Source organism: Oncorhynchus tshawytscha, linkage group LG10, assembly GCF_018296145.1.
Source record: "Oncorhynchus tshawytscha isolate Ot180627B linkage group LG10, Otsh_v2.0, whole genome shotgun sequence".
Taxonomy (NCBI): Eukaryota; Metazoa; Chordata; class Actinopteri; order Salmoniformes; family Salmonidae; genus Oncorhynchus; species Oncorhynchus tshawytscha.
This window is the reverse complement of record NC_056438.1, coordinates 18,279,043-18,302,534: the sequence shown is the minus strand read 5'-3', so window position 1 is coordinate 18,302,534 and position 23,492 is coordinate 18,279,043.

Here is a 23,492-nt window from a genome sequence, read left to right as displayed (position 1 = left end):
TCTCTCCTCCCCCCTCCCTCTCTCTCTCCTCCCCACTCTCGCTGTAGTGAATAATAGATGATATGCTGTAGGTACTGAGTTCTGCTTTCTCTCTCTCTGTCAGGACCCAGTCAAAATGGTCAAGCCCACCTGGGATGAGTGTGTGTTTCTACTGCAAGTGTACAGTGCTACAGGTTCATTCTGAGTTCAATACAGCATTGTGGGTATCCCTTATTGTACCGCCCCTCCTCACACCGTCTGCAGCAGTGTTTGACTGGTCCTGCAGCATGCTGTGCAGTGTGTGTGTGTGTGTGTGTGTGTGTGTGTGTGTGTGTGTGTGTGTGTGTGTGTGTGTGTGTGTGTGTGTGTGTGTGTGTGTGTGTGTGTGTGTGTGTGTGTGTGTGTGTGTGTGTGTGTGTGTGTGAGAATGCAGCGGGAGCAGTGTGGATTACCGGGATTACAGGAAAAACGCTGAGCCCGGCCCAATCTCTCCATCGACTCTGTTTGTGTGTGTGTGCGCATAGCTAACTTTCCTCTGCTTTTTGTCCTCTTATCTCTGGAACTTTGCAGAAGTAGTGTGTGTGTTTGTGTGTGTTTGTTCAAAGGCTCAAATTCCTTAGAACATTGATGCGGGCTGGGATGAAGGAGTGTTGTTCTAAGGCTATTTTAAGCTCATCTGACATCACACTTGGGTTCAAATACTATTCAAAATCATTTCAAATATGTTATCTGGGCTTGTCTGGTTTAGTGGAGCATTTAGATTAGTCCCAAACCCATCTGGCACTCCAGGCAGGCTGGAGCAGACACTCCAAAAAAGTAGTTGAACCCAGGTCTCGAAGACATCTTAGTTGCTATAGCTTCTCCCAGGGTTTACATGCGGTCACACTGGTTTTAGTATAGTGTTTAAGCATCTTACTGATCAGATAACAGTATTTATGATTTTTTTAAAGCTTCTGAAAACAAATATCCCACTCTCATTTTCTCTCTCTCTCTCTCTTTGTATCTTTGTTCACACTGGTTATAGTACAGAGGTAGAAAACCAGAAAACTGATCAGAAAACAGTATTTATTATCTTTATATTGTATAGTCCATCCATGACCTTAGTAGTGTGTGAACATCACACTGCTATAACCTCATCCCATCTAGACTAGTAATAAAGCCAGACTCTGTGTGTGTGTGTGTGTGTGTGTGTGTGTGTGTGTGTGTGTGTGTGTGTGTGTGTGTGTGTGTGTGTGTGTGTGTGTGTGTGTGTGTGTGTGTGTGTGTGTGTGTGTGTGTGTGTGTGTGTGTGTGTGTGTGTGTGTAACCAGCTGCAATAGGATTGTGAGTTTACTCAAAATTTGGGCAGATAGCAACCAACATAATTTCTCGAGTCAAAAAAAATAAAAATTGTATGTCGAATTGTATGTTCACTTAACTTTTAATTTTAAGATGAGTGAAAATAGGCCACAACAAGCCTGCAAGTCACATTATGCTGGAGTTCCAAAAATCATCCAACAATTGGAACTTTTTAATCCCCCCGCAACCTGCATTGAGAATGACTGCCAGGGTAGGTTATATTGATGGTTGAGACTACCCTACTTCATATAAACTGGAACAGCCATTTAGTAACAGGTGCACAAAACAGGTGCACTACAAACAAATTGGCTAGTTCAGGAAAGTTTATTTTATTTATGTTTGTTTAGCATAACATTAAATCAACCAATCAAAGTACACACACAAACACAGGTATGAAACAAACAATTCTGAAAATCAACCTGCAATAGAGCATGCTGGGAAATATGATAATGATTGGTGTGGTTTTGAACAAAAATACATTTGTAATTCTACTCAACAAGCTTGTTCAAATTAAGCTCACTTTGAGCAGAGTTTAATTCAACGTTCAATTGTAAGGCAACCAGCTGCAATAGGATTGTGAGTTCGCTCCACATAGTTAAAACCTGTTTGGGAAAGGCGTGCCGCTAGCGGGACACCTCAACAACATCCAGTGAAATTGCAGAGTGCCAAATTTAAATTAAATACCTATAAATATGTAACTTTCATAAAATCACAAGTGTAATACATCAAAATAAAGCTTAACTTCTTGTTAATCCAGCCGCCATGTCAGATTTCAAAAAGGCTTTATGGCGAAAGCAAACCATGCGATTATCTGAGGACAGTGCCCCGCATACAAACACATGAAAAACATATTTCAAACAGGCAGGTATGACACGAAAGTCAGAAATAGTGATATAAAAAATGCCTTACCTTTGATGATCTTCTTCTGTTTGCACTCCAAAAGGTCCCAGTTACATCACAAATGGTCCTTTTGTTCAATAATGTCCTTCTTTATATCCATAAAAACTCAGTTTAGCTGGCGTGCTTCAGTCAATAATCCATTCAGCTTCCCTCCATCAAAATGCATATAAAAATGAATCCAAACGTTACTAATAAACTTTTCCAAACAAGTCAAACAACGTTTAAAATCAAACCTTAGGTATCCTAATATGCAAATAAACAATAAAATTTAAGACGGAGAATAGTATGTTCATTACCAGAGATAAATAAGTAAGAACTCGCTTTCATCCACGCGCTTGGAGAAAAAGTTTTACAATTTCTGGGTCATTTTTCCAAAAACCAGCCTGAAACTCTTTCTACAGACTGTTGACATCTAGTGGAAGCCCTAGCAACTGTAATCTGGGAGGACTTGGCCTTATAATTAGTACTAGCCATTAGTACTAGCTAATGGCTAGTACTTTTGTCACCAAAAGCACTCACAAACTTCTACAGATGCACAATCGAGAGCATCCTGTCGGGCTGTATCACCGCCTGGTACGGCAACTGCTCCGCCCACAACCGTAAGGCTCTCCAGAGGGTAGTGAGGTCTGCACAACGCATCACCGGGGGCAAACTACCTGCCCTCCAGGACACCTACACCACCCGATGTCACAGGAAGGCCATAAAGATCATCAAGGACAACAACCACCCGAGCCACTGCCTGTTCACCCTGCTATCATCCAGAAGGCGAGGTCAGTACAGGTGCATCAAAGCTGGGACCGAGAGACTAAAAAACAGCTTCTATCTCAAGGCCATCAGACAGCCAAACAGCCACCACTAACATTGAGTGGCTGCTGCCAACACACTGACTCAACTCGAGCCACTTTAATAATGGGAATTGATGGGAAATGATGTAAAATATATCACTAGCCACTTTAAACAATGCTACCTAATATAATGTTTACATACCCTACATTATTCATCTCATATGTATATGTATATACTGTACTCTATATCATCTACTGCATCTTTATGTAATACATGTATCACTAGCCACTTTAACTATGCCACTTTGTTTACATACTCATCTCATATGTATATACTGCACTCAATACCATCTACTGTATCTTGCCTATGCCGCTCTGTACCATCACTCATTCATATATCTTTATGTACATATTCTTTATCCCCTTACACTTGTGTCTATAAGGTAGTAGTTTTGGAATTGTTAGCTAGATTACTTGTTGGTTATTACTGCATTGTCGGAACTAGAAGCACAAGCATTTCGCTACACTCGCATTATCATCTGCTAACCATGTGTATGTGACAAATAAAATTTGATTTTGATTTTGTACTAGTACTAGCCATTGAAAATAGCAGTAAACTTAAATATTTTGGGGGGGATGGTTTGTCCTCTGGGTTTCGCCTGCCATATCAGTTCTGTTATACTCACAGACATCATTGTAACAGTTGTAGAAACTTTAGAGTGTTTCCTATCCAAATCTACCACATATATGCATATCCTAGCTTCTGGGCCTGAGTAACAGGCAGTTTCCTTTGGGAACGCTTTTCATCCGGACATCAAAATACTGCCCCCTATCAATAAAAAGTAATTAAACCAACATACAGTGTTGCCTTCCAAAAGCAAACATTCATTTGTAATTCAACTCAACAAGATTTTATACATTCAGCTCACTGTGAGCAAAATTTGTTGTCCTTTTGAAGTCCACCCAACTCACAGAATAATGCTCATTAAGCAATTGGTTAAGTTGGCTTTTTTACAGTGTGTGCACATGGGTGGATGTGTGTTTGTGTGTGCGTGCGTGCGTGCGTGTAAGTAAGCTTGTGTGTGTGTGTGGGGGGGGTAAGATTCCTTTGAAGATGTGATGAAGTGCTGGGAGATGTCTGTGTGAGTGTAGAGGTGACCTTCCCACTGGGCCCAGCGTGTGCGTGTGTGTGTGCGTGCATGACGCCCCACCCTACACCCTCTCCTGGGTCAGTGACTAATACACTACTCGATATCACTATCTGACAAGCTCCTAAATAGCTCTATGTCATCTCTCCTACAGCCCTACAAAACGACACTCTCCCTCTGATACATAGACTTAGAGCACCATAGAGAGTTATGGTTATTTATCTGTCGCCAGGGATGCTGTTTGGGTCCGTCCGTCCGTCCCTATGACGTCTGTGTGTGTGTGTGTATGGTTCTATCTATGATGTGAAATACAGGCCATATTAGAAAAGGAGGGAATTGGATGCATCTACACAGACTGACTCTGTGGCTGTGAGACAAAGGAATTACATTACTTTTATATTACAATATAACCCTCAAGGGGAAGTCGATTTGTCAGCGCAGCTAACTCAATAGACAACTGGAAAAATAGGGCCTTATCAAATCTGCAATGCAACTTTCTCGGTTAAATGTTAACTACAAAGTATTCCATGCTTATCTGGCAGAATGATATCATGATTATTTGCTTCAATTTATTTAGCAAACGCTGCAATCACGTCTGTGCTACAGAAACACAGCTAACCAAGCATGTCTCTTGAATGAAAGGGTATCTACAACCCAAAGGGTACATTTCTTTGATGTTTCCCAGACCTCAAAAGTGGTCTCCTGATGTGGTTAAAGCATTGATGTGGACTTATAACAACCAATTTGGTTGTTTTTCTATTTAAAAAAACGGTGATTTTGAAAGCGAAAACATGAAAAACAGGGAAAATCTGAAATGTGGAAAAACTAAACAGTATTTAGGAATAAACTAAATGTAATTAAGCCAAAAAATTAAACAGGTTTTATATGTCCCTAAAATACTCACAAAGACATTTCTCAATGAATAGGTTGTATTACAAAACATTGAAGATGAGGTTTTTGAAAGTATATGGACATGGGGTGCATGCCAATACTCTCTCCTTCCTCCTGAAGTGTGATGGCTAGAAAATCTAATCAAATGTATTTATATAGCCCTTCGTACATCAGCTGATATCTCAAAGTGCTGTACAGAAACCCCTAAAAAGCCTAAAACCCCAAACAGCAAGCAATGCAGGTGTAGAAGCACATTGGCTAGGAAAAACTCCCTAGAAAGGCCAAAACCTAGGAAGAAACCTAGAGAGGAACCAGGCTATGTGGGGTGGCCAGTCCTCTTCTGGCTGTGCCGGGTGGAGATTATAACAGAACATGGCCAAGATGTTCAAATGTTCATAAATGACCAGCATGGTCAAATAATAATAAGGCAGAACAGTTGAAACTGGAGCAGCAGCACGGCCAGGTGGACTGGGGACAGCAAGGAGTCATCATGTCAGGTAGTCCTGGGGCATGGTCCTAGGGCTCAGGTCCTCCGAGAGGGAGAAAGAAAGAGAGAAAGAGAGAATTAGAGAGAGCATACTTAAATTCACACAGGACACCGAATAGGACAGGAGAAGTACTCCAGATATAACAAACTGACCCTAGCCCCCCAACACATAAACTACTGCAGCATAAATACTGGAGGCTGAGACAGGAGGGGTCAGGAGACACTGTGACCCCATCCGAGGACACCCCCGCACAGGGCCAAACAGGAAGGATATAACCCCACCCACTTTGCCAAAGCACAGCCCCCACATCACTAGAGGGATATCTTCAACCACCAACTTACCATCCTGAGACAAGGCCGAGTATAGCCCACAAAGATCTCCGCCACGGCACAACCCAAGGGGGGGCGCCAACCCAGACAGGAAGATCACATCAGTGACTCAACCCACTCAAGTGACGCACCCCTCCTAGGGACGGTTTAAAAAGTTTCCATATACCAGTCATTTCCTTTCAAAACCGTAAAGGGAAGTGAACAAAATCAAATCAAATGTTATTGGTCACGTATGCATATTTTGCAGATGTTATCACAGGTGCAGCAAAATGCGTATGTTTCTAGCTCCAACAGTGCAGTAATATCTAACAATACAAAACAATAAACACACAACAAAAATAATCATAATAATTAAGAAATATCAGATTGAGTAATATCAGATAACAGTAATGGCTGTTTTTACAGTAATATATATATATATATATATATATATATATATATATATATATATATATATATATATATATATATATACACACACACACACACATACACACACACTAAAAACAGCCAAACGGCTACTTGAAATATATTTTGAATCTAAAATATATTTTGATTTGTTAAACCCTTTTTTGGGGTTACTACATGATTCCATGTGTTTTAAAACGTTTGAATGATGTTACGGCTTTCTTCTATCTCCTCCTCGGACGAGGAGGTGTAGCAGGGATCGGACCAAAATGCAACGTGACTATTGCAATCCATGTTTATTAAATAATAAAGAAACACAAACTTACAAAAACAATAAACGTAATGTGAAAACCGAAACAACCTAAAACTGGTGCAAACTAACACAGAGGACACTAAGGACAATCACCCACGACAAACTCAAAGAATATGGCTGCCTAAATATGGTTCCCAATCAGAGACAACGATAAACACCTGCCTCTGATTGAGAACCACTCCAGACAGCCATAGACTTTGCTAGATAACCCCACTAGTTACAATCCCAATACATACACACCAAAACCCCAAGACAAAACACACCACAATACAAAAACCCCATGCCACACCCTGGCCTGACCCAATACATGAAGAAAAACACAAAATACTTAGACCAGGGCGTGACAGAACCCCACCCCCCTAAGGTGCGGACTCCTGAACGCACCTCAAAACAATAGGGAGGGTCCGGGTGGGCATCTGTCCATGGTGGCGGCTCCGGCGCGGGACGTGGAACCCACTCAGTCAATGTCTTAGTCCCCTCTCCTCGCGTCCCTGGATAGTCCACCCTCGCCGCCGACCATGGCCTAGTAGTCCTCACCCAGAACCCCACTGGACTGAGGAGCAGATCGGGACTGATGGACAGCTCGGGTCTGAGGCAGCTCGGGACTGAGGGGAAGCTCGGGAGTGAGAGAAAGCTCGGGAGTGAGAGAAAGCTCGGGAGTGAGAGGAAGCTCGGGAGTGAGAGGAAGCTCGGGAGTGAGAGGAAGCTCGGGAGTGAGAGGAAGCTCGGGAGTGAGAGGAAGCTCAGGCAGGTAGGTAGATCTGCCAGATCCTGGCTGGCTGGTGGTTTCAGCAGATCCTGGCCGACTGGCGGATCCTGGCCGACTGGCGGATCCTGGCCGACTGGCAGTTCTGGCAGATCCCGGCTGACTGGCGGATCTGGAAGAGTCTGGTTGACTGGCAGATCTGGAAGAGTCTGGCTGACTGGCGGATCTGGAAGAGTCTGGCGGATCTGGAAGAGTCTGGCTGACTGGCGGATCTGGAAGAGTCTGGCTGACTGGCGGATCTGGAAGAGTCTGGCTGACTGGCGGATCTGGAAGAGTCTGGCTGACTGGCGGATCTGGAAGAGTCTGGCGGATCTGGAAGAGTCTGGCTGACTGGCGGATCTGGAAGAGTCTGGCTGACTGGCGGATCTGGAAGAGTCTGGCTGACTGGCGGATCTGGAAGAGTCTGGCTGACTGGCGGATCCTGGCAGACTGAAAGATCTGGCTGCTCCATGCTGACTGGCGGCTCTGGCTGCTCCATGTAGGCTGACAGCTCTGGCGGCTTCTTAGACTGACAGCTCTGGCGGCTCCGTGCAGACTGGCAGCTCCTTGCAGACTGGCAGCTCCTTGCAGACTGACAGCTCCTTGCAGACTGACAGCTCCTTGCAGACTGGCAGCTCGGGCTGCTCCATGCAGACTGACATCTCTGGCTGCTCCATGAAGACTGACAGCTCTGGCTGCTCCATGCAGACTGACAGCTCTGGCTGCTCCATGCAGACTGACAGCTCTGGCTGCTCCATGTAGACTGACATCTCTGGCTGCTCCATGCAGACTGACAGCTCTGGCTGCTCCATGCAGACTGACAGCTCTGGCTGCTCCATGCAGGCTGGCAGCTCTGGCTGCTCCATGCTGACTGGCAGCTCTGGCTGCTCCATGCCGGCTGGCAGCTCTGGCTTCTCCATGCAGGCTGGCAGCTCTGGCTTCTCCATGCAGGCTGGCAGCTCTGGCTGCTCTATGCAGGCTGGCAGCTCTGGCTGCGCTGAACAGGCGGGAGACTCCGGCAGCGCAGGAGAGGAGAGAGGCTCTGGCTGCGCTGAACAGGCGGGAGACTCCAGCAGCGCTGTAGAGGAGAAAGGCTCCGGCAGCGCTGAACAGACGGGAGACTCCGGCAGCGCAGGAGAGGAGAAAGGCTCCGGCAGCGCTGGAGAGGCGAGGCGCACTGTAGGCCTGATGCGTGGTGCTGGTACTGGTGGTACTGAACCGAGAACACGCACAGGAAGCCTGGTGCGGGGAGCTGCTACCAGAGGGCTGGAGTGTGGAGGTGGCACAGGATGGGCTAGACCGTGAAGGCGTACTGGAGATCTTGAGAGCAGTGCTGGCACAGGACGTGCAAGGCTAGGGATGTGCACAGGAGGCCTGGTGCGTGAGGCTGGCACCAACTTCACCAGCCGACTAACACGCACCTCAGGACGAGTATGGAGCGCTAACCCAGGTGCCATCAAATCCCCGACACGTTCCGTCGGGCGAATTCCATGCAAAAAGCACCAACACAGCAACTCCCTCATTTCTCTCTCCTCCAATTTCCCCATTAACTCCTTCACAGTCTCTGTTTCGCTCACCTCCAACACCGGCTCTGGTTCTGGTCTCCTCCTTGGCTCCTCACGATAAACAGGGAGAGTTGGCTCAGGTCTGACTCCTGACTCTGCCACACTCTCCCTGAGCCCCCCCCCCCAAGACATTTTTGGGGCTGATTCTCAGGCTTCCTTCCGAGTCGCCGTGCTGCCTCCTCATACCGGCGCCTCTCCGCTTTCGCCGCCTCCAGTTCTTCTTTGGGGCGGCGATATTCTCCAGGCTGAGCCCAGGGTCCTTCTCCGTTTAGGATTTCCTCCCATGTCCAGAAATCCTTATAGCGCATCTCCTCTTTGGGCTGCTCCTGACTGTTGACACGCTGCTTGGTCCGTTGGTGTTGGGTGATTCTGTTACGGCTTTCTTCTATCTCCTCCTCGGACGAGGAGGTGTAGCAAGGATCGGACCAAAATGCAGCGTGACTATTGCAATCCATGTTTATTAAATAATAAAGAAACACGAACTTACAAAAACAATAAACATAATGTGAAAACCGAAACAGCCTAAAACTGGTGCAAACTAACACAGAGGACACTAAGGACAATCACCCACAACAAACTCAAAGAATATGGCTGCCTAAATATGGTTCCCAATCAGAGACAACGATAAACACCTGCCTCTGATTGAGAACCACTCCAGACAGCCATAGACTTTGCTAGATAACCCCACTAGTTACAATCCCAATACATACACACCAAAACCCCAAGACAAAACACACCACAATACAAAAACCCCATGCCACACCCTGGCCTGACCCAATACATGAAGAAAAACACAAAATACTTAGACCAGGGCGTGACAAATGAATAGGTATGTCCAAACTTTTGACTACATACCTATTCATTCAAACGTTTTCTTTATTTTGACTATTCTCTACATTGTAGAATAACAGTGAAGACATCAAAACGATGAAATAACACACATGGAATCATGTAGTAACCCCAAAAAGGGTTTAACAAATCAAAATATATTTTAGATTCAAAATATATTTTAAGTAGCCGCCCCTTTGCCTTGATGACAGCTTTGCAACATCTTGGCATTCTCTCAACGAGCTTCACCTGGAATGCTTTTCCAACCGTCCCTTGGTCAAATTGCCCTTACACAGCCTGGAGGTGTATTTTGGGTCCTTTTTCTGTTGAAAAACAAATGATAGTCCCACTAAGCGCAAAGCAGATGGAATGGTGTATCGCTGCAGAATGCTGTGGCAGCCATGCTGGTTAAGTGTGCCTTGAATTCTAAATAAATCACTGACAGTGTCACCAGCAAAGCACCCACACACCATCACACCTCCTCCTCCATGCTTCACGGTGTGTACAGCAGTAGTTATATAGGATGAGCCATGACTAGAATACACTATATAAAGTGGGTAAAACAGCATGTATAGAACAAGAAGGCCTGCACACTGTTAAAGCTCCCAATTCACCGCTTTATTGACAACGTTTCAATCCCAAGCGGATCTTCGTCAGGTCAAAAGACTTTTCCGTTTCGGGATTGAAACTATACTACTACACTAGTATTCTTTACTAGCCCAGCAACTATGTTTTCAAGGATGTGCGTATGACCACAGGCTTTTGTAAAACAGTATGTGAACATTATTAAAGTGACCAGTGCACGCTTCGAGACTAAAGAGGGATTATTTGGACGTGCCAACAGTCTGAGTGTCTAACAGTAACGCTCGAATCTACAACGTACGTCCCCATTAGTAACGCACCTGTGTGTGGCATGGGGCACTGCATGCCAGCTATGTCTGGATGCAAGCCAAATCTCCAGCCCTCCCTCTTTTCATCTATCTCTCGTTCTCTCTCGTTCTCTCTCTCTCTCTCTCTCTCTCTATCTATCCCCCCTCTCTCCAGTCTCTCATGTTAACAGTAGTAGCTTTTCAGATCCAATGATGTCCACTAGTAGGACCAGTCAGTTTCACATGTCACCCCCTGCTGTGTCTTTTAACACTCACTGACTGGAGCTTGGGATTTATTACCTTGGCAACTAAGAAGCAGTATGCTCAAGGTACAGTTAATCAGCCCGCACACACACACACACACAAACACACACAAACACACACACACACAAACACTTGTGGGACCAACAACAATCCATAACCCTAACCTTAATCCTAACCTTAACCCCTAACCCTAAACCTAACCCTAATTCTAACCCTAAACCTAACCCCTAATCCTTAAATAGCAATACCAAGAAAATGTCCTCACTTCTCTGAATTTTTATTGGTTTACTATTCTTGGGAGGACTTAAGTTATGGTACTCACAAGTATAGTAAAACGTGTACACATACTCGCTCTCTTTACCTCTCTCTCTCTCGCTCTCTCGCTCTCTTTACCTCTCTCGCTCTCTCTCTCTCCCACCCTTCTTTAATTGCCATGCATTATGCAGTCTCTCTATATGTTCAAGGCAAAATTAATTACCCCTCACTCCCACGCACACACACAAACAGACCAGAGAAAATGATGGATGATAAAGAATGGAAGCTTTGCAAAGAACCTCCCAGACACGCATGCACACAGACAGACAGACAGACAGACAGACAGACAGACAGACAGACAGACAGACAGACAGACAGACAGACAGACAGACAGACAGACAGACAGACAGACGCTTGATGAGCCTCATGGTTAATAAAGATAGTTTATGAAGGTAATTAACTGGATGACAGTAATTATATGACACTGAAGGACCGCCTTGTAAACACTTCCTAATTTTACCACAGATGGCACCACACACTGAGCCCTAAGAGCCCACAGCCCATCCAAGTGTACTGGCTGGCATTTACATGGCCTAGCAACTTTCACTGTACTGTTAATTAATCTATCCATAGAGACAGTTGCATACAGGAGATGTGTCTTGCACATCTAGTCTTGCAGACATGTAAACTATCTCTGCCTTTCTTCTCCCCCTGTTTTTTCACCATGTCATCACCCTGGTTCTATGGTTATTTCCGACTCTCTCTCATTCTTTCTTCTGGTCTCTCTCTCTCTATCTCTCTCTCTCTCTCTCTCTCTCTCTCTCTCTCTCTCTCTCTCTCTCTCCTCTCCACTCCCTCTGTCTCTCCTTCCATCAGTCACCTAGCCCCTCTCTGTATGAGAATCACCAATCAGTCCTTATTATAGGTGAAACACTGTGGTTAGTAAGACATAGCTGTGCGTGTGCGTGTGTGTGTGTGTGCGTGAGGTTGATTGCACTGGTGAACATTAGGGGTCGTTTTCCTCTTTTTCCTGTCAAGGAGAATGACGTGCTGTTCGATGAATGAATCTTGATGGGATTCTGATTACCTCAGCCAATGACCCAGCTTCTTACCTCGCTAGTTTACTGCTAACCACATAATGGATTCTATCTATCTCTCTCTCTGTCTCTTTTGTTTCTCTCTCACCGGTCTACACCTCTCTTCTTTCCCCTCTCTCTCTATTTCCCTGCCTATCTATTGCTTTTTTTCTGTCTATCGGATATTTCCAAAACACTAACACTAATACTAACTTAATTATAATTTGAAGTCAGGCGATGTCCTCTTGCTAACTGCTCACACATGTTGTATTTATAGGACTGCCAGTTCATTAAAGCACTGCACTTGCTGGCTGACTGACTGGCTAGCTGACTGGCTAACTGGACTGGCTGTCTGGCGGACTGGCTGACTGGCTGAATGATGCACTGACTGACTGTCTGTCTGGCTGGCTGACTGGACTGACTGACTGGCTGGAATGACTGGCTTACTTGACTGACTAGACGGCTAGTTGACTGACTGACTGAATGGCTGACTGGCTGGGCATCTCACCAGCACTACTTACTGTAGAATAGAGAAGAGACAAGGCTGTTATAAGACATTTAACAGTGCTGTTATTACACTATTCAGGCTCACTGTATGATGGTAACAAATCGTCTGGTAGCCAAATGATTAGTTGTTCAGGAGTCTTGTGGCTTGGGGGTAGAAGCTGTTTAGAAGCCTCTTGGACCTAGACTTGGCGCAGAGAGAACCGTCTATGACTACGGTGGCTGGAGTCTTTGATCATTTTTAGGGACTTCCTCTGTCACCGCCTGGTATAGAGGTCCTGGATGGCAGGAAGCTTAGCCACGGTGATGTACTGGGCCGTACGCACTACCCTCTGCCTTGGAGGCCGAGCAGTTGCCATACAAGGCAGTGATGAAACCCGTCAGGATGCTCTTGATGGTCCAGCTGGAAAACCTTTTGAGGATCTGAGAACCCATGCTAAATCTTTTCAGTCTCCTGAGGGGGAATAGGTTTTGTCATGCCCTCTTCACGACTGTCATGGTGTGCTTTGACCATGTTTTTATTTCTTTTTATTTCACTTTAATTTAACTAGGTAGGCTAGTTGAGAACAAGTTCTCATTTACAACTGCGACCTGGCCAAGATAAAGCAAAGCAGTTTGACACATACAACAACAAAGAGTTACACATGGAATAAACAAACATACAATCAATAATACAGTAGAAAAATCTATATACAGCATGTGCAAATGAGGTAGGATAAGGGAGGTAAAGGCAATAAATAGGCCATGGTGGCAAATTAATTAGAATATAGCGATTAAACACTGGAATGGTAGGATGTGCAGAAGATGAATGTGCAAGTAGAGATACTGGGGTGCAAAGGAGCAAGATAAATAAATAAATAAATAAATACAGTATGGGGATGAGGTAGATTGGATGGACTATTTACAGATGAGCTATGTACAGGTGCAGTGATCTGTGAGCTGCTCTAACAGCTGGTGCTTAAAGCTAGTGAGGGAGGTAAGAGTCTCCAGCTTCAGAGATTTTTGCAGTTTGTTCCAGTCATTGGCAGCAGAGAACTGGAAGGAGAGGCGGCCAAAGGAAGAATTGACATTGGGGGTGACCAGTGAGATATACCTGCTGGAGTGCGTGCTACGGGTGGGTGCTGCTATGGTAACCAGTGAGCTGAGATAGGGCGGGGCTTTACCTAGCAGAGACTTGTAGATGACCTGAAGCCAGTGGGTTTGGCGATGAGTATGAAGCGAGGGCCAGCCAACGAGAGCATACAGGTCGCAGTGGTGGGTAGTATGTGGGGCTTTGGTGACAAAACAGATGGCACTGTGATAGACTACATCCAATTTGTTGAGTAGAGTGATGGAGGCTATTTTGTAAATGACATCGCCAAAGTCGAGGATCGGTAGGATAGTCAGTTTTATGAAGGTATGTTTGGCAGCATGAGTGAAGGATGCTTTGTTGCGAAATAGGAAGCCGATTCTAGATTTAATTTTGGATTGGAGTTGTTTAATGTGAGTCTGGAAGGAGAGTTTACAGTCTAACCAGACACCTAGGTATTTGTAGTTGTCCACATATTCTAAGTCAGAACCGTCCAGAATAGTGATGCTGGATGGGCGGGCAGGTGCGGGCAGCGATCTGTTGAAGAGCATGCATTTAGTTGTACTTGCATTTAAGAGCAGTTGGAGGTCACGGAAGGAGAGTTGTATGGCATTGAAGCTCATCTGGAGGTTAGTTAACACAGTGTCCAACGAAGGGCCAGAAGTATACAGAATGGTGTCGTCTGCGTAGAGGTGGATCAGAGAATCACCAGCAGTGAGAGCTAGTTTGTTGGTGATGTGGACCCAAGGAACTTGAAGCTCTTAACCTACTCCACTACAGCCCCGTCGATGAGAATGTGGGCGTGCTCGGTCCTCCTTTTCCTGTAGTTCACAATCATCTCCTTTGTCTTGATCACGTAGAGGGAATAGGTTGTTGTCCTTGCACCACACGGCCAGATCTCTGACCACCTCCCTATAGGCTGCCTCATCATTGTAATGAGCTAACAGGGAGTACAGAAGGGGACTAAGCACTCACCCCTGAGGGGCCCCCGTGTTGAGGATCAGCGTGGTGGATGTGTTCTTACCTACCCTTACAGCCTGGGGGTGGCCCATCAGGATGTCCAGGATCCAGTTGCAGAGGGAGGTATTGAGTCCCAGGGTCCTTAACTTAGTGATGAGCTTTGAGGGCGCTATGGTGATGAACGCTAAGCTGAAGTCAATGAATAGCATTCTCAAGTAGGTGTTCCTTTTGTCCAGGTGTGAAAGGGCAGTGTGGGCTGCAATAGAGATTGCATAATCTGTGGATCTGTTGGGGCGCTATGCAAATTGGAGTGGGTCTAGGGTTTCTGGGATAATGGTGTTGATGTGAGCCATGACCAGGCTTTCAAAGCACTTCATGGCTACAGACATGAGTGCTACGGGTCAGTAGTCATTTAGGCAGGTTACCTTAGTGTTCTTGGGTACATGGACTATGGTGGTCTGCTTGTAACATGTTGGTATTGAAGACTCAGACAGGGAAAGGTTGAAAATTGCCAGTTGGTCAGCGCATGCTCGGAGGACAAGTTCTGGTAATCCATCTGGCCCTGCGGCCTTGTGAATGTTAACCTTTTTAAAGGTCTTACTCACATCGGCTGCGGAGAGCATGATCACACAGTTGTCCGGAACAGCTGATGCTCTCATGCATGTTTCAGTGTTACTTGCCTAAAAGCGAGCATAGAAGTTATTTTCCACGTTTGGTAGACTCGTGTCACTCAGCAGCTTTCAGCTGTGCTTCCCTTTTTAGTCTGTAATGGTTTGCAAGCCCTGCAACATCCGACGAGCGTCGGAGCCGGTGTAGTATGATTTGATCTTAGTCCTGTATTGATGCTTTGCCGGTTTGATGGTTTGTCGGAGGGCATAGCCGGATTTCTTATAAGCTTCCGGGTTAGACTCCCACTTCTTGAAAGTGGCAGCTCTACCCTTTAGCTCAGTGTGAATGTTGCCTGCAATCCATGTCTTCTGGTTGGGGTATGTACGTACAGTCACTGTGGGGATGATGTCAATGTCATTGGAAGAATCCCGGAACACATTCCAGTCTGTGCTAGTAAAACAGTCCTGTAGTTTCATCTGACCACTTTTTTATCGACTGAGTCACTGGTGCTTCCTTCTTTAATTTGAGCTTGTAAGCAGGAATCAGGATGATATAATTTTGGTCAGATTAGTCAAATGGAGGGCTCTGGATGAGAGCATCTGCTAAATAACTCAAATGAAGAAAAAAAAATTCTGCACCTTCCTGGCTTCAAGTAAGGCAAGGTCATTGATTTTCGTTATTAGTGAACTTGCGTCAACAAGTTATTCTCCATGCTTTTTGTTATTCTACTCCATTTCAGGAAATTCCCTTCAGGAAATGTACCTTTATTTCGTATTTATTTTAAACCCCCCTTTTAGACCCAAGGCTCAGAGCATTTAGATGTTAATGCACTGTATCGTTTTCCCCTTTATTTTCTCTTGGTGGGCTCTAATAACTAGCCCAGGTGGGATCCAATGGTCTGTTTTTATTCTTGTTTTCCCTGTCCCCTACCGTGTGTGCGTGTGTGTGTGTGTGTGTGTGTGTGCGTGCGCGTTTGTGTGTGTGTGGGTCTAGATAATATAACCCTGTGAGGAAGGATCAAGAGAAGGATCCATAGAAGGATCAATTGAATCAATAGAGGGATCAATAGGAACAACAGAAGGATCAACAGGAACAACAGAAGGATCAATAGGAACAATAGAAGGATCAATAGGAACAATAGAAGGATCAATAGGAACAATAGAGGGATCAATAGGAACAATAGAAGGATCAATAGGAACAATAGAATAATCAATAGGAACAATAGAAGGATCAATAGGAACAATAGAATAATCAATAGGATCAATTTAATCAACAGAAGGATCAATAGGAACAATAGAAGGATCAATAGGAACAATGGGAGAATCAATAGGATCAATTTAATCAATAGAAGGATCAATAGGAACAATAGAAAGATCAATATGAACAATAGAAGGATCAATAGGAACAATAGAATGATCAATAGGAACAATAGAATAATCAATAGGATCAATTGAATCAATAGAAGGATCAATATGATCAATTGAATCAATAGAAGGATCAATAGGATCAATTGAATCAATAGAAAGATCAATAGGAACAATAGAAGGATCAATAAGAACAATAGAAGGATCAATAGGAACAATAGAAGGATCAATAGGTTCAATAGAAAGATCAATAGAATGATCAATAGGTTCAATAGAAAGATCAATAGAAAGATCAATAGAAAGATCAATAGAATGATCAATAGAATCAATAGAAGGATCAATAGAATCAATAGAAGGATCAATAGGATCAATAGAAGGATCAATAGAATGATCAATAGAAGGATCAATAGAAGGATCAATAGAAGGATCAATAGGATCAATAGAAGGATCAATAGACGGATCAATAGAAGGATCAACACACATGAATATGATCTGATTCATAAAAAACTGATGGAGATATCTTTAGAAACTCCCCTATCATCATTAGAAACACACGCACACCCACACACACACAGACACACAAACAGACACAGACACACACCCACACACACACAGACACACAAACAGACACAGACACACACCCACACACACAGACACACAGACACACAAACAGACACACACACACACACACACCCACACACACAGACACACAGACACAGACACACACACACACACACACACAGACACACAGACACACAGACACACAAACAGACACAGACACAGACACACAGACACCCAGACACACCCACACAGACACACAAACAGACACCCCCACACACACACACAGACACACAAACAGACACAGACACACACCCACCCACACACACAGACACACAAACAGACACAGACACACACCCACACACACAGACACACAGACACACAAACAGACACACAAACAGACACACACACACACACACACACCACACACACACAGACACACAGACACAGACACACACACACACACACACACACACACACACACAGACACACAGACACACAAACAGACACAGACACAGACACAGACACACAGACACCCACACACACCCACACAGACACACAAACAGACACAGACACACACACACCCACACACACACACACACACACACACATAACCCCACACACACACACAGACACACAAACAGACACAGACACACACACACCCACACACACAGACACACAAACAGACACAGACACAGACACACAGACACCCACACACACCCACACAGACACACAAACAGACACAGACACAGACACACACACACACACACACACACACACACACACACACACACACACACACACACACACACACACACACAGACACAGACACAGACACACACACACACACACATAAACACAGACACACACACACACACACACACACACACACACACACACACACACACACACACACACACACACACACACACACACACACACAGACACAGACACAGACACAGACACACACACACACACACACACACATAAACACAGACACACACAGAGACACACAGACACACAAACAGACACAGACACAGACACCCACACACTCCCACACAGACACACAAACAGACACAGACACAGACACACACACATAAACACAGACACAGCCCATCATCAGAAACAAAGTACATTAAACCAGCTATCTTTATACCAGCCAGTTAATATTGAACCAGCCAGGCCCAGCTCATCCAACACAGTCAGGCAGTCATCATTTTATAGCCGATATAATTCGGTTGCAGGAGCAAAATGTGATTGTTTCGTCATTTTGAATTGGGTTTTAAGTTGTTTTGGAGGCGCAGCCGGCTGAGTGGACGATCAGAGGAGAGGGGGTGATAGGGTTCCGGCAGCAGAGTGTGCCGCTGTTGAGATATCAAATCAAATCAAATGTCATTTGTCTCGTGCTTCGTAAACAACAAGTGTAGACTAAAAGTGAAATGCTTACTTATGGGCACTTCCCAACAATGCAGAGAGAGAAAATAGAGAAATAATAGAAAAGTAAAACACATAATAATAAATACACAATGAGTAACGATAATTTGGCTACATAGACAGGGTACCAGTACTGAGTCGATGTGCAGGGGTGCAAGGTCAGTGAGGTAGATATGTAACATGCAACTAGGAATAGATTGACTTAGCAACAGGACAGATAATAAACAGTAGCAGCAACATGTGATGAGTCAAAAATGTTAGAGCAAAAAGGGCCAATGCAGATAGTTTGTGTAGCTATTTGGTTAACTATTTACATAACTATTTAGCAGCCTTATGGATTGGGGGTAGAAGCTGTTCAGAGTCCTGTTAGTTCCAGACTTGTAGCATTGGTACCGCTTGACATGTGGTAGCAGAGAGAACAGTCTAGGACTTTTTAGGGCCTTCCTCTCACACCGCCTGGTATAGAAGTCCTGGATGGCAGGGAGCTCGGCCACAGTGTTGTACTCTGTAGTGCCTTGCGGTCGGATGCCAAGCAGTTGCCATACCAAGCGGTGATGCAGCCAGTCAACATGCTCTCAATGGTGAGTGCTTCTGTAGAACTTTTTGAGGATCTGACGTGCCCATGCCAATGTTGAGGGAGAGGTTGTTGTACTCCTCCCTATAGGCTGTCTCATCGTCATCGGTGATCAGGCCTACCACTATTGTATCGTCAGCAAACGTCATAATGGTGTTTGAGTCGTGTGCGGCCACGCAGATGTGGGTGAACAGGGAAGAGGGGAGGGGACTAAGCATGCACCCCCGAGGGGCCCCAGTGTTGAGGCTCAGTGTGGAGTATGTGTTGTTGCCTAACCTCACCACATGGGGCCGGCCCGTCAGGACGTCCAGGATTGAGTTGCAGAGGGAGGTCTTCATTCCCAGGGTCCATAGCTAAGTGATGAGCTTGGAGGGCACCATGGTATTGAACGATGAGCTGTAATCAATGAACAGCACTCTCACATAGGTGTTCTTCTTGTCCAGGTGGGAGAGGGCAGTGTGAAGTGCAATAGAGATTGCATCATATGTGGATCTGGGTCCATGGTGTCCATGTGATGATGGTGTTGATGAGAGCCATGACCAGCCTTTCAAAGCATTTCATGGCTACAGATGTGAGTGCTATGTGGTGATAATCATTTAGACAGGTTACAATAGCGTTCTTGGGACTATGGTGATCTACTTGAAACATTAGGTATTACAGACTGGGTCAGGGAGAGGTTGAAAATGTCAGTGAAGACACTTGCCAGCTGGTCACCACATGCTCTGAGTGTGCGTCCTGGTAGTCTGTCTGGCCCCGAGGCCTTGTGAGTATTAACCTGTTTAAAGGTCTTACTCACATCAGCTACAGAGAGCATGAATACACAGTCCAGAACAGCTGGTGCTCTCATGCATTCAGTGTTGCTTGCCTCGAAGCGAGCAGAGAAGTAATTTAGCTCGTCTGGTAGTCTTGCGTCACTGGGCAGACACTATTTATAGATAGACATAGAAATACTGTAGAGAGTGGAACTGCAAAGAGTGGCATAACAGCATTCAGGAAGATTTACCAGACTGATGAGAGAGCTTTGGAAACATGCAGTCATGGCTCTATGTAGTACTGTGCGCCTCCCATAGTCTGCTCTGGACTTGGGGACTGTGAAGAGTCCTCTGGTGGCCAGTCTTGTGGGGTATGCATGGGTGTCTGAGCTGTGTGCAAGTATTTTAAACAGACACCTCAGTACATTCAGTTTGTCAACACCTCTTACAAAAACAAGTAATGATGAAGACAATCTCTCTTCCACTTTGAGCCATGATAAATTAAAATACATGTCATTAATGTTAGCTCTCCGTGTAATTTTAAGGACCAGCCGTGCTGCCCTGTTCTGAGCCAACTGCAATTTTCCTAAGTCCCTCTTTGAGGCACCTGACCACACTACTGAACAGTATGACACAACTAGGACCTGTAGGACCTGCCTTGTTGGTAGTGTTGTTAAGAAGGAAGAGCAGCGCTTTATTATGGACAGACTTCTCCCCATCTTAGCTACTGTTGTATCAATATGTTTTGACCATGACAGTTTACAATCCAGGGTTACTCCAAGCAGTTAAGTCACATCAACTTGCTCAATTTCCACATTATTCATTATGAGATGGAGTTGAGGTTTAGGGTTTAAAGGCAACAAGGCAGTAAACGCTAACTAAGGCAACAATGGGTATGCAAACCAGGTATTCACATGTGTGCTGTACACATAGCCTAAAGTAGTTTCAGTTGAATATCATCTGCAGGCAGCAAGATTGTACAGCTCTCAATTGATAATGGCATGGAGCAGCTCACAGAAGAATGACATCGGTAGCTGGTTGGGGTAGGTTTATGATATTTATTAGTAAATGCTAACTAAGGCAAATCAAATCAAATCAAATTTATTTGTATAGCCCTACTTACATCAAAATATATCTCAAAGTGCTGTACAGAAACCCAGCCTAAAACCCCAAACAGCAAGCAATGCACGTGTAGAAGCACGGTGGCTAGGAAAAACTCCCTAGAAAGACCAAAACCTAGGAAGAAACCTAGAGAGGAACCAGGCTATGAGGGGTGGCCAGTCCTCTTCTGGCTGTGCCGGGTGGAGATTATAACAGAACTTGGCCAAGATGTTCAAATGTTCATAAATGACCAGCATGGTCAAATAATAATAATCACAGTAGTTGTCGAGGGTGCAACAAGTCAGCACCTCTGGAGTAAATGTCAGTTGGCTTTTCATAGCCGATCATTAAGAGTATCTCTACCGCTCCTGCTGTCTCTAGAGAGTTGAAAACAGCAGGTCTGGGACAGGTAGCATGTCCGGTGAACAGGTCGGGGTTCCATAGCCGCAGTCAGAACAGTTGAAACTGGAGCAGCAGCACGGCCAGGTGGACTGGGGAAAGCAAGGAGTCATCATGTCAGGTAGTCCTGAGGCATGGTCCTAGGGTTCAGGTCCTCCGAGAGAGAGCAAAAAAGAGAGAAAAAGAGAGAATTAGAGAGAGCATACTTAAATTCACACAAGACACCGGATAAGACAGGAGAAGTACTCCAGATTTAACAGACTGACCCTAGCACCCTGACACAAACTACTGCAGCATAAATACTGGAGGCTGAGACAGGAGGACTCAGGAGACACTGTGGCCCCATCCGATGATACCCCCAGACAGGGCCAAACAGGCAGGATATAACCCCACCCACTTTGCCAAAGCACAGCGCCCACACCACTAGAGGGATATCTTCAACCACCAACTTACCATCCTGAGACAAGGCCGAGTATAGCCCACAAAGATCTCCGCCGCGGCACAACCCAAGGGGGGCGCCAACCCAGACAGGAAGATCACATCAGTGACTCAACCCACTCAAGTGACGCACCTCTCCTAGGGATGGCATGGAAGAGCACCAGTAAGCCAGTGACTCAGCCCTTGTAATAGGGTTAGAGGCAGAGAATCCCAGTAGAGAGAGGGGGGAACCGAGACAGCAAAGGCGGTTCGTTGCTCAAGTGCCTTTCCGTTCACCTTCACACTTCTGGGCCAGACTACACTCAGTCATATGACCCACTGAAGAGATGAGTCTTCAGTAAAGACTTAAAGGTTGAGACCGAGTCTGCGTCTCTCACATGGGTAGGCAGACCATTCCATAAAAATGGAGCTCCATAGGAGAAAGCCCTGCCTCCAGCTGTTTGCTTAGACATTCTAGGGACAATTAGGAGGCCTGCGTCTTGTGACCGTATCGTACGTGTAGGTATGTACGGCAGGACCAAATCAGAGAGATAGGTAGGAGCAAGCCCATGTAATGCTTTGTAGGTTAGCAGTAAAACCTTGAAATCAGCCCTTGCCTTAAGAGTGAAAATCTGAAAAATCTAAAGGAAACAAAAACAAAAACAGGATTCTTCACACAGGGTGCCTTGCCTTTGCTGAGTGGGCCATTTGAGAACTTTTTGGTAAAATTAGAGTATACCCACTTCTCCAGGTACCACTACACCACTACATAGGGCCGATAGAAAGACAGCAGTCACACACAGCATGATGTTAAAGGATAAGCAGTCCATGAACTCAGACATAATAAGCCAGTAGGTCCCAATCATAAGAATACAAAAACACAACCATTAAACATTTCCCAATCGAAATACAACTATTACTTCCCATTGCAAAAAAAAACATTTCACATTTAGTGCACAAAGTAACCAGTGATCTAAAGTTTAAAGGGGAACTGATCATGTTTTAACTACTTTGAAGATATGAAACTAACAGACAATCATATTATCAGTCAAAAATATCAAATTCCCAGTTTATGCTACAAAATCAACTTTATGAGAGGTTTTCAAAATAGGTTATATTTGACTCAACGTTCTGTGACGTACACTAAGGCATTGTTGGCAGAATAGATGGATGCAGTTCAATGCATGATTAATATAATTCACCAATACATTTCTTGGTAGTCCAAAAAATATTGCTATCGGTATTGCTATTCCGAAATATTCTAAGAATTTATGAAAACTTGAAAATGATCATATCTAAGTGGTCGCTTGGCATAATTTTTTTTAAAGCGTCATATTCTTCCTGGGGGTATAGATGAACAGATTTTAATAAGATTTCATGTTGCCAAAATGCTGTCAATTACACTTTAAATGCCACAATGTTTCGAAAACACAAGTTATCTTCAAAGAGATGGCAACAACAGCAAGCGAGCTACAATAAAAAACCCAGTTCCTCTTCTTGTTGAAAGTTATTATTGAAAAGGGAGAAGCTAACAAATTAGCAACAACATACTCTTTCATAACACTTGCTG